Genomic DNA, 14,752 nt, shown 5'->3' on the forward strand with positions numbered 1-14,752 from the left:
GGAAACTGGAGATAAAGGTACAGAGAGATGGATAGAAACCGTAGGAGGGTAGTTTGGAAAGCAAAGATTAGTGCCAGACCCTATCAAAAGCTTTTGATATGTCCAGCGCAATAGCAAAGGTTTCACCGAAACGGCTAAGAGAGGATGACCAAGAGTCAGTTAAGAAGGCTAGGAGATCACCAGTAGAACGCCCCTTGCGGAACCCATACTGGCGATCAGATAAAAGGTCAGAAGTGGAAAGGTACTTTTGAATCTTCCGGTTAAAGATTGATTCAAAAGCTTTAGATAGACAAGAAAGTAAAGCTAAAGGACGATAGTTTGAGGGATTGGAATGGTCACCCTTCTTAGGCACAGGCTGTATGAAGGCATACCTCCAGCAGGAAGGAAAGGTAGATGTTGACAGGCAGAGGCGAAAGAGTTTGACCAGGCAGGGTGACAGCACGGAGGCACAGTTTTTAAGAACAATAGGAGACACTCCATCAGGTCCATAAGCCTTCTGAGGATTGAGGCCAGAGAGGGCATAGAAAACATCATTTTGAAGAATCTTTATAACAGGCATAAAGGAGTCAGAAGGGGGATGAGTAGGAGGAATATGCCCAGAATCGTCCAGAGTGGAGTTATTAGAAAAAGTTTGCGAGAAGGGTTCAGCCTTAGAGATAGATGAGACGGCAGTGTTGCAGTGTTTTTTATACAGTTTTCCCTTATTTAATGTGTATTTTGTATTTATATTTTATACAAATTTACATAATTTTATGTGTATTTGTTTATATATTTTGACAAAAATTACAATATTTTATGATTATTTTGTATATATATTTCAAAAGAAATTTACCTAGTTTTATGTATATTTTGTATATCTATTTTCATACAAATTCAAATTATTTCTGGGTATTTTTTATATATATTTTAAAACAAATTTTAGTTATGTTATGTGTATTTTGTAAATTTATTTTCATTCAGATATATATTATTTTATTGGTATTTTGTTGATTTATTTTGATACGAATTTACATTATTTTATTTGTACTTTGTATATATATTTTTATACGCATTTACATTATTTAATGTTTAATTTGAATATATATTTTTATAGAAATTCATGTTATTATATGTGTATTTGTATATATATTTTCATACAAATTGACATTATTTTATGTGTATTTTGTACATATATTTCATTACAAATTTACCTTATTTTATGTTAATTTTCTATATTTATTTCATTCAATTTTAAATTATTTTATGAGTATATTTGTATTTCTATTTAGGTTATTTTATGTGTATTTTCTATGTATACTTTTATACATAATTTCATTATTTTATTGGTATTTTGTTAGTTTAATTCGATACGAATTTAGATTATTTCACAGGTATTTTGTATACATATTTTTATACGCCTTTACATTATTTGATATGTGTTTTGTATGTATATTTTTATGCAAATTTATTTTATTTTACGTGCATTTTTGTACATATATTTTTATAGAAATTTGCGTTATTTTATGTGTATTTTGTATATGTTTTCTCATACAAATTTACATTAATTTATTGGTATTTTTTTATTTTTTTTATTTTGATACGAATTACATTATTATATGTGTATTTTGTACATATTTTTTATACGTATTTAAAGTATTTAATGAGTATTTTGTTTATATATTTTTATACAAATTTACGTTATTATATGTGTATTTGAATAAATATTTTGATAAAAATGTACATTATTTTATGTATTTTGTATATATATTTCAATTCAAATTTAGCTTATTTTATGTGTATTTTGTATATCTATTTTCATATAAATTTAATTACTTTTTCTGTATTTTTTTATATAGTTTTATACAGATTTACGTTAATTTATGTTTATTTTGTATATTTATATTAATACAAATACACATTCTTTTATTGGTATTTTGTTTATATATTTTGATTCGATTTTCCATTATTTTATGTGTATTTTGTATACATTTTTTTATACGTATTTAATTAATTTTATGTGTATTTTGTATATATATTTTTATAGATATCTTCGTTATTTTATGTGTATTCGTATATATATTTTGAAACAAATTTACATTGTTTTATATATTTTTATGGATATCTCTTTCAATACAAATTTACCTTATTGTATGTGCATTTTGTATATCTATTTCAATAAAAATTTAAATATTTCATATGTATTTTGGTATATATATTTTAATAAAAAAATGCGCTATTTTATGGGAATTTTGCATCTTTATTTTCATTCAAATTTACATTATTTTATTAATATTCTGTGTATTTATTTTGATACGATTTTACATTATTCTATTTGTTTTTTGTATATACTTTTTTTATACATATTTACATTATTTAATGTGTATCTAGCAAATATATTTTATTCAAATTTATGTTATTCTATGTGTATTTGTTTATATATTTTCATACAAATTTACATTATTTTATGAGTATTTTGTATATGTATTTCAATACAAATTTGCCTAATTTTATGTATATTTTGCATATCTATTTTCAAACAAATTTAAATTATTTTTGTGTATTTTTGTATATATTTTTATACAAATTTTAGTTATTTTATTAGTATTTTGTATATATATTTTCTTACAAATATACATTCCTTAATTGGAATTTTGTTTACTTATTTTGATACGAATTAACATTATTTTATGTGTATTTTGTATATATATTTTTCTACGTATTTAAATTATTTTATGTGTATTTTGTATATACAGTTTCATAAAAATTTACGTTATTTTATTGTGTGTATTTTTATATATTTTGATACAAATTTTATACAAATTCATGTTATTTTATGTGTATTTGTATATATTTTCATACAAATTTATATTATTTTATGTGTATTTTTACATATATTCCATTACAAATTTACCTTATTTTATGTTTATTTTGTATATTTATTTCATTGAATTTTAAATTATTTTATGTGTATATTTGCATTTGTATTTAGGTTATTTTATGTGTATTTACTATATATATTTACATCCAAAATAACATTGTTTTAATGGTATTTTTTTAATTTAACTCGATACGAATATTCATATTTTTTTACTCATTCACATTATCTAATGTGTGTTTTGTATATATATTTTTATGCAAATTTATTATATGTGCATTTTTGTACATATATTTTTATAGAAATTTGCGTTATTTTATGTGTATTTTCTATATGTTTTCTCATACACATTTACATTATTTTATTGGTATTTTGTTTATTTATTTTGATACGAATTACCTGATTATATGAGTATTTTGTACATATTTTTTATACGTATTTACATTATTTAATGTGTATTTTGTTTATATATATTTATACAAATTTACGTTATTATATGTGTATTTGTATAAATATTTCGATACAAATTTACTTTATTTTATGTATTTTGTATATATATTTCAGCTCAAATTTAGCTTATTTTGTGTGTATTTTGTATATCTATTTTCAAACAAATTTAATTACTTCTGTGTATTTTTGTATATAGTTTTATATAAATTTACGTTATTTTATGTGTATTTTGTATATTTATATTTATATAATTACACATTCTTTTATTGGTATTTTGTTTATTTATTTTGATACAAATTTACATTATTTTATGTGTATTTTGTATACATTTTTTATACGTATTTACTTAATTTTATATGTATTTTGTATATATATTTTCATAGAAATCTACGTTATTTTATGTGTATTCGTATATATATTTTGAAACAAATTTACATTGTTTTATATGTATTTTCCATATCTATTTAAATACAAATTTACCTTATTGTATGTGTATTTTGTATATTTATTTTAATACAAATTGATTTTTTTATGTGTATTTTGGTATATATATTAAAAAAAAAGCGTTATTTTATGGGTATCTTGCTTCTTTATTTTCATACAAATTTACATTATTTTATTAATATTCTGTGTATTTATTTTGATACGATTTTGCATTATTCTATTTGTGTTTAGTATATATTTTTTTTATACATATTTACATTATTTAATTTGTATTTTGTATACATGTTTTATACAAATTTACGTTATTTTAAGTGTATTTGTTTATGTATTTTCATTCAAATTTACGTTATTTTATGTGTATTTTGTATATGTATTTCAATACAATTTTACCTAATTTTACGTGTATTTTGTATATTTATTTTCATACAAATTTAAATTATTTTTGTGCATTTTTGTATATAGTTTTATACAAATTTAGGCTATTTTATGTGTATTTTGTATATCTATTTTCATACAAATACACATTCTTTTATTGATATTTTGTTTATTTATTTTGACGCGAATTTACATTATTTAATGTGTATTTTGTATATATATTTTTATACGTATTTACATCATTTCATGTGTATTTTGTATATATATTTCTATAGAAATCTACGTTATTTTATGTGTATTCGTATATATATTTTGAAACAAATTTTCACTGTTTTAGTGTATTTTGCATATTTTTTCAATACAAATTTATCTTTTGTATGTGCATTTTGTATATTAATTTTAATACAAATTTAATTAATCTAGGTGTATTTTTGTATAATGTATTTTTAAAAAAATATGCTATCTTTTTTGGGGTATTTTGCATCTTTATTTTCATACAAATTTACATTATTTTATTTATATTCTGTGTATTTATTTTGATACGATATTACATTATTTAATGTGTATTTTGTATATATATTTTATACAAATGTCCGTTATTTTATGTGTATTTGTTTTCATTTCATACAAATTTACATTATTTTATGTGTATTTTGTACATGTATTTAAATACAAATTTAACTAATTATATGTGTATTTTGTGTATGTATTTTCATACAAATTGAAATTATTATTATTTTTTTTTGTATATATTTTTATACAAATTTTCGTTATTTTATGTGTATTTTGTACATTTATTTTCCTACATATATACGTTCTTTTATCGGAATTTGTTTATTTATTTTGATACGAATTTACATTATTTTAGGTGTATTTGGTATATATATTTTTATACTTATTTATATAATATTAAATGTATTTTGTATGTATATTTTCATAGAAATTTACTCTATTTTATGTGTATTCGTATATATATTTTGATACAAATTCACATTATTTATGTATAAAAATGCACAGAAAATTAAGCAAATTTGCATAAAAATATATATACAAAACACACATTAAGTAATGTAAATGCGTATAAAAATATGTATGCAAAATACCTATCAAATAATCTAAATTCGTATCGAATTAAATTAACAAAATAATAATAAAATAATATAATTTTGGATGAAAATATATATAGAAAATACACATAAAATAACCTAAATACAAATACAAATATACACATAAAATAGTTTAAAATTGAATGAAATTAATATACAAAATAAACATGAAATAAGGTAAATTTGTTATGAAATATATATACAAAATACACATAAAATAATGTAAATTTGAATGAAAATATATATACAAAATACACATAAAATAAAATGAATTTGTATAAAAATATATTTTCAAAATAAACATTAAATAATGTAAATGCGTATAAAAATATATATACAAAGTACATATAAAATAATGTAAATTCGTATGAAAATAAATGAAAAAAATACCAAATAAACTAATATATATTTGAATGAAAATAAATTTACAAAATATGCAAAACATAAGTAAAATATGTATTAAAATATATACAAAAATACCCAGAAATAGTTTGAATTTATATGAAAATAGATATACAAAATATACATAAAACTAGGTAAATTTTGAAATATATATACAAAATACCCATAAAATATTGTAAATTTGTGTCAAAATATATCAACAAATACACAAAAAATAACGTAAATTTGTATAAAATATATATACAAAATACACATTAAATAATGGAAAAGTGTATAAAAATATATATACAAAATACACATAGAATAATATAGAATCGTATCAAAATAAATGAACAGAATATCAATAAAAAGCAAAATACCCATAAAATAACGCATATTTCTATAAAAATATATATACAAAAATACACATAAAATAATTAAATTTGTATTAAAATAAATATACAAAATGCACATAGAATAAGATAAATTTGTATTGAAATAGATATGCAAAATACATATCAAATAATGTAAATTTGTATTAAAATATGTATACGAAAACACATAAAATTACGTAAATTTCTATGAAAATATATATAAAAAATACACATAAAATGATGTAAATACGAATAAAAATATATATACAAAATATACCTAAAATAATGTAAATTCGTATCAAATTCAATAAACTAAATTTCAATAAAAGAATGTATATATGTAGGAAAATAAAAATACAAAATAGTATATAAAATAACTAACATTTGTATAAAAATACATACAAAAATACACAAAAATAATTTCAATTTGTATGAAAATAGAAATACAAAATACACATAAGATTAGATAAATTTGTATTGAAATACATATACAAAATACACATAAAATAATGTAAATTTGTATGAAAATATATAAACAAATAGACATAAAGTAATGTATATACGTATAAAATATATATAGAAAATGCACATTAAATAATGTAAAAATGTTAAATAAAATATGTACAAAATACACATAGAACAATGTAAAATCGTATCAAAATAAATACACAGAATATCAATCAAATAATGTAAAATTGTATGAAAATAAAGATGCAAAATACCCATAAATAAAGCATATTTTTATAAAAATATATATACAAAAATACACATCAAATAATTAAATTTGTATTAAAATAAATATTCAAAATACACATACAATATGGTAAATTTGTATTGAAATAAATATACAAAATACACATACAATATGGTAAATTTGTATTGAAATAGATATACAAAAAACACATCAAACAATGTAAATTTGTTGCAAAATAAATATACGAATAAACATAAAAAAACGTAAATTGCTATAAAAATATATATAAAAAATACACATAAAATGATGTAAATACGTATAAAAATATATATACAAAATACACATAAAATAATGTAAATTCGTACCAAAATAAATAAACAAAATACCAATAGAAAAATGTAAATTTGTATGAAAATAGATATACAAAATACACATAAAATAACGTAAATTTGTATAAAACTATAAACAAAAATACACAAAAGTAATTTAAATTTGTATGAAAATAGATATACAAAATATATATAAAATAAACAAAATTTGTATTGATATATATATATAAAAAATACATAAAAAAATATATATTTGTGTCAAAATAATTAAACAAAAACGCATAAAATAACGTAAATTTGTTTTAAAATATATAAACAAAATACTCATTAAAAAATGAAAATACGTATACAAAATATATACAAAATACACATATAATAATGTAAATTCGTATCAAAATACATAAACAAAATAATAATAAAAAAATGTAAATTTGTATGAAAAAATATATACAAAATACACATAAAATAACGAAAATTTCTGTAAAAATATATTTACAAAAACGCACATGAAATACTTTAAATTAGTATGAAAATAAATAAACAAAATACACTTAAAATAAGGGAAATTTGTAATAAAAAAGTACAGAATACACTTAAAATAATGTAAATTTGTATAAAAACAACAACACATATGCACATAAAATGAGGTAAAACTTTATAAAAAATGTATATACAAAATACATATTAAATAATATATGCGTGTAAAAAATATGTATTCAAAATACACATGAAATAATTTAAATTCGTATCGAAATAAATGAACAAAATACCAATAAAATAATGTAATTTTGAATGAAAATATATATAGAAAATACACATAAAATAACGTAAACACAAATAATTATATACACATAAAATAATTTGAATTTGAATGAAAACAAAAAAAAAAAAAGGCAAATTTGTAATGAAATATATATACAAATTACACATAAAATAATGTTGATTTGTTTCAAAATATATATACGAATACACATAAAATAACGTTGATTTCTTTAGAAATATATATACAAAATACACCTGAAATGAAATAGATACGTATAAAAATATATACACAAAATACACATTAAAAAATGTAAATTCGTGTCAAAATAAATAAACAAAATATCAATAAAAGATTGGGTATTTGTATGAAAATACATATACAAAATACACATAAAATAACGTAAATTTGTATAAAACTATATACAAAAATACACAAAAATAATTTAAATTTATATGAAAATAGATATACAAAATACACAAAAAATTAGATAAATTTGTATTGAAATATAAATAAAAAATACACATAAAATAATGTAAATTTGAATGAAAATATATAAACAAATACACTTAAATTAAAGTAAATTTTTATAAAATATAAATACAAACAACTTATTAAATTATGTTTATATGTATAAAAAAATATATACAAAACACAAATAGAATAATGTAATTTTTAAACAAATAAACAAATAAACAAAATATCAATAAAAGAATATGTATTTGTATGAAAATAGATATACAAAATACACATAAAATATTGTAATTTTGTATAAAACTCTTTACAAAAATACACATAAAATAATGTAGATTTGAATGAAAATATATAAACAAATACACTTAAAATAACGTAAATTTGTAAGAAATATATACCCAAAATACATATTAAATAACGAAAATATGTATAAAAAAATATATACAAAACACTAATAGAATAATGGAAAATAGTATCAAAATAAATACACAGAATAGTAATAAAATAATGTAAATTTGAAAATAAAAGATGCAAAATACCCGTAAAATAACACATTTTTAAAAAAATATATATACCAAAAAACACATTAAATATTATATTTTTTATTAAAATAAATATACAAAATGCACAAACAATAATGTAAATTTGTATTGAAATAGATATGCAAAATACATATAAAAATTTGTAAATTTGTTTCAAAATATATATACGAATACACATAAAATAATAAAGATTTCTATAAAAATATATACAAAATACTCATAAAATGAAGTAAATACGTATAAAAAATGTATACAAAATACACACAAAATAATGTAAATTCGTATCAAAATAAATAAACAAAATGTGTATTTGTATAAATATAAATATACAAAATACACATAAAATAACGTAAATTTGTATAAAACTATGTACAAAAATACAAAGAAGTAATCAAATTTGTATGAAAATAGAAATACAAAATACAGATAAAATAAGCTAAATTAGAATTGAAATGTATTTACAAAATACATAAAATAATGTGAATTTGTAACAAAATATTTATACAAATACATATAATAACGTAAATTTGTTTAAAAATATATAAACAAAATACACATTAAGTAATGTAAATACGTATAAAAAATATGTACAAAAAAACACATATAATCATGTAATTCGTATCAAAATAAATAAACAAAATAGCAATAAAATAATGTAAATTTGTATGAGAAAACATACAAATACACATAAAATAACGCAAATTTCTATAAAAATATATGCACAAAAATGCACATAAAACAAAGTAAATTTGCATTAAAATATATATACTAAACACACATTAAATACTGTAAATGCGTACATAAAATAACCTAAATTTGTATAAAACTATATACAAAAATACACAAAAATAATTTAAATTTGTATGAAAATAAATATACAAAATACACATAAAATTAGGTAAATTTGTATTTAAATACATATACAAAACACACTTAAAATAATGTAAATTTGAATGAAAATATATAAACAAATACACTTAAAATAATGTATGTTTGTATGAAATATATTTACAAAATAAACACTAAAAATGTAAATATGTATAAAAAAATATATACAAAACAAATAGAAAAACGTAAAATCGTATAAAAAAAAACACAGAATATTTTAAAATAATGTAAATTTGTATGAAAATTAAGATGCAAAATACCCATAAAATAACGCATTTAAAAAAAAATATATATATATACCAAAACATATAAAATAATTAAAAAATGAATGAAATAAATATTCAAAATAAACAAAATAAGGTAAATTTGTAATGAAATAAATGTAAAAATACACATGAAATAATATAAATTAGTATGGAAATATATATACAAATACACAAAATAACATGAATTTGTATAAAATTTGTATCGAAATATATACGAATACACACAATAAAATAACGTAATTTTTTATGAAAATATATATATAAAAAATACACATAAAATAATGTAAATACGTAGAAAAATATATATATACAAAATACACATAAAATAATGTAAATATGTAAGGAAAATATATACAAAATACACCTAGAATAATGTAAAATTGCATCAAGATAAATATACAGAATATCAATAATGTAAAAATTTATGAAAATAAAGATGCAAAATACCCATAACATTACTCATATTTAAAAAAAATATATATACAAAAATACACATGAAATAATTAAATATGTATTAAAATAAATATACAAAATACACAGACAATAAGGTAAATTTTTATTGAAATAGATATGCTAAATACACATAAAATAATATAAATTTGTATCAAAACATATACGAATACACAAAATAAAATAACGTACATTTTTATGAAAATATATATACAAAAAACACATAAAATAATGTTAATACGTAGAAAAATATATATTTAAAATACACATACAATAATGTAAGCTCGTATTAAAATGAATAAACAAAATTACAATAAAAGTATGTATATATGTAGGAAAATATATATACAAAATACAATTAAAATAACTAAAATTTGTATTAAAATATATACAAAAATACACAAAAATATTTTAAATTTGTTTGAAAATAGATATGCAAACTACACATAAAATTATATATATATATATATATATATATATATATATATATATATATATATATATATATATATATATATATATATATATATATATATATATATATATATATATATATATATATATATATATATATAATATATATATATATATAAAATATATATATATAATGTAAAAGCGTTTCAAAATAAATAAACAGAAAATCCATAAAATAATGTAAATTTGTATAATAATAAAGATGCAAAATACCATATAATAACGCATATTTGTATAAAAATATACGTACAAAAAAAACACATAAAACAATTAAATTTGTATTAAATTAAAATTGCAAAATGCACATACAATAAACAAATTTGTATTGAAATAGATATACAAAATACACATAAATAATGTAAATTTGTATCAAAATATATACGAATACACATTAAATAGAGTAAATTTCTATGAAAATATACATACAAAATACATATAAATGATGTAAATAAGTATAAAAATATATATACCAAATACACCTAAAATAATGTAAATTCGTATCAAAATAAAGCAACAAAATATAGATAAAAGAACGTATATTTGTAGGAAAATAAATATACAAAATACACATAAAATAACGAACTTTTGTATAAAAATATATATATATTTTTTACAACAAAGGAAGATTGTTCCAGAGTTTACCAGCGTGAGGGATGAAAGAGTGAAGATGCTGGTTTACTCTTGCATAAGGGGTTTGGACAGTATAGGGATGAGCATGAGTAGAAAGTCGAGTGCAGCGGGGCCGCGGGAGGGGGGGAGGCATGCAGTTAGCAAGTTCAGAAGAGCAGTCAGCGTGGAAATATCGATAGAAGATAGAAAGAGAGGCAACATTGCGGCGGAATTTAAGAGGTAGAAGACTATCAGTATGAGGAGGAGAGCTGATGAGACGAAGAGCCGTAGCCTCCACTCTGTCCAGAAGAGCTGTGTGAGTGGAGCCCCCCCACACATGAGATGCATACTCCATACGAGGGTGGACAAGGCCCCTGTATATGGACAGCAACTGTGCAGGGGAGAAGAACTGGCGGAGACGGTACAGAACGCCCAGCCTCGAGGAAGCTGATTTAGTAAGAGATGAGATATGAAGTTTCCAGTTGAGATTTTGAGTTAAGGATAGACCGAGGATGTTTAGTATTGAGGAAGGTGATAGCTGAGTGTTGTCAATGAATAGGGGATAGTTGTTTGGAAGATTGTGTCGAGTGGATAGGTGGAGAAACTGTGTTTTTGAGGCGTTGAAGGACACCAGGTTCTTTTTGCCCCAATCGGAAATAATAGTAAGGGCTGAGGCTAAGCGTTCTGCAGCCTCCAGCCTTGAGTCGTTAAGCTCCTGTAGGGTGGGTCTTCTATTAAAAGAAGTTGAGTAATGCTGAGTGGAATCATCGGCGTAGGAATGGATAGGACAGCTCGTTTTGGAAAGAAGATCATCAATGAACAACAGAAAAAGAGTGGGAGATAGGACAAAACCCTCTGGGACACCACTGTTAATAGATTTAGGGGAAGAACAGTGACCGTCTACCACGGCAGAAATAGAACGGTCAAAAAGGAAACTGGAGATAAAGGTACAGAGAGAAGGATAGAAACCGTAGGAGGGTAGTTTTGAAAGCAAAGATTTGTGCCAGACCCTATCAAAAGCTTTTGATATGTCCAGCGCAATAGCAAAAGTTTCACCGAAACGGCTAAGAGAGGATGACCAAGAGTCAGTTAAGAAGGCTAGGAGATCACCAGTAGAACGCCCCTTGCGGAACCCATACTGGCGATCAGATAGAAGGTCAGAAGTGGAAAGGTGCTTTTGAATCTTCCGGTTAAGGATTGATTCAAAAGCTTTAGATAGACAAGAAAGTAAAGCTATAGGACGGTAGTTTGAGGGATTGGAGCGGTCACCCTTCTTAGGCACAGGCTGTATGAAGGCATACTTCCAGCAAGAAGGAAAGGTAGATGTTGACAGGCAGAGACGAAAGAGTTTGACCAGGCAGGGTGACAGCACGGAGGCACAGTTTTTAAGGACAATAGGAGGCACTCCATCAGGTCCATAAGCCTTCTGAGGATTGAGGCCAGAGAGGGCATAGAAAACATCATTTTGAAGAATCTTTATAACAGGCATAAGGGAGTCAGAGGGGGGATTAGTAGGAGGAATATGCCCAGAATCGTCCAGAGTGGAGTTTTTAGAAAATGTTTGAGAGAAGAGTTCAGCCTTAGAGATAGATGAGACGGCAGTGTTGCCGTCAGGACTGAGGAGTGGAGGGAAAGATGAAGAAGTGAAGTTGGAGGAAATGTTTTTGGCTAGATGCCAGAAGTCACGTGAAGAGTTAGAGAAAGCAAGGTTTTGACATTTTCTATTAATGAAAGAATTTTTGGTTAGTCGGAGAATAGATTTGGCACGATTTCGGGCAGAAATGTAAAGTTCTTAATTAGCATTAGTTTGAAGGCTCTGGTACCTTTTTGTGAGCCACCTCTCTATCACTGACAGCACAATAAAATAATGTAAATTTGTAAGAAAATAAAGATGCAAAATACCCGTAAAATAAAGCATATTTAAAAAAAAAATACATATACAAATATACACATTCAATAATTATATATGTATTAAAATTAATATTCAAAATGCACATAAAATAAGATAAATTTATATTGAAAAAATATGCAAAATACACATAAAACAATGAAAATTTGTTTCAAAATATATATAAGAATACACATAAAATAACGTAGATTTGTATAGAAATATATATACAAAATACACATGAGATGATATAAATACGAATAGAAATATATATACAAAATAGACATTAAATAAAATAAATTCGTGTCAAAATAAATCAACAATATATCAATAAAAGAATATGTATTTGTATGAAAATACATATACAAAATACACATAAAATAACGGAAATTTGTATAAAAGTATATACAAAAAAAAAAAAAAAAAAAAATTGTTTGAAAATAAATATACAAAATACACATAAAATTAGGTAAATTTGTATTGAAATACATATACAAAATACACATAAAATAATGTAAATTTGAATGAAAATACATAAACAAATACACTTAAAATAACGTAAATTTGTATAAAATATATAATTTATACAAAATACACATTAAACAATGTAAATATGTATAAAAAAATATATAGAAAACACAAATCGAATAATGTAAAATCGTATCAAAATAAATACACAGAATATTAATAAAATAATTTAAATTTGTTTGAAAATTAAGATGCAAAATAACCATAAAATAACGCATTTTTTTTTATAAAAATATATATACCAAAATACAAATAATTTTTTTTAATTTGTATTAAAATAAATATACAAAATGCACATACAATAAGGTAAATTTGTATTGAAATAGATATGCAAAATACATAAAACAATGTAAATTTGTTTCAAAGTATATATACGAATACACATAAAATAACGTAGATTTTTATGAAAATATATATACAAAATACACATAAAATGAAGTAAATACTTTTAAAAATATGTATACAAAATACACATAAAATAATTTAAATTCGTATCAAATTAAGTAAACAAAATACCAATGAAAGAATGTGTATTTGTATAAAAAAATACAAAATTCACATAAAATATCGTAAATATACAAAATACACATAAAATAACGTAGATTTATTTAAAACTATATATAAAAATACACAGAAGTAATTAAATTTGTATGAAAATAGATATACAAAATACACATAAAATAATGTAAATTCGTATCAAAATGAATAAACAAAATTCCAATAAAAGAATGAATATTTGTATGAAAATATATATACAAAATACAAATAAAATAACAAAAATTTGTATAAAAATATATACAAAAATACAAAAAAATAATTTAAATTTGTTAGATAGATATGCAAACTATATATAAAATCAGTCAAAA

This window comes from Eriocheir sinensis, unplaced genomic scaffold (genome assembly GCF_024679095.1).
Source record: "Eriocheir sinensis breed Jianghai 21 unplaced genomic scaffold, ASM2467909v1 Scaffold1000, whole genome shotgun sequence".
Lineage (NCBI taxonomy): Eukaryota > Metazoa > Arthropoda > Malacostraca > Decapoda > Varunidae > Eriocheir > Eriocheir sinensis.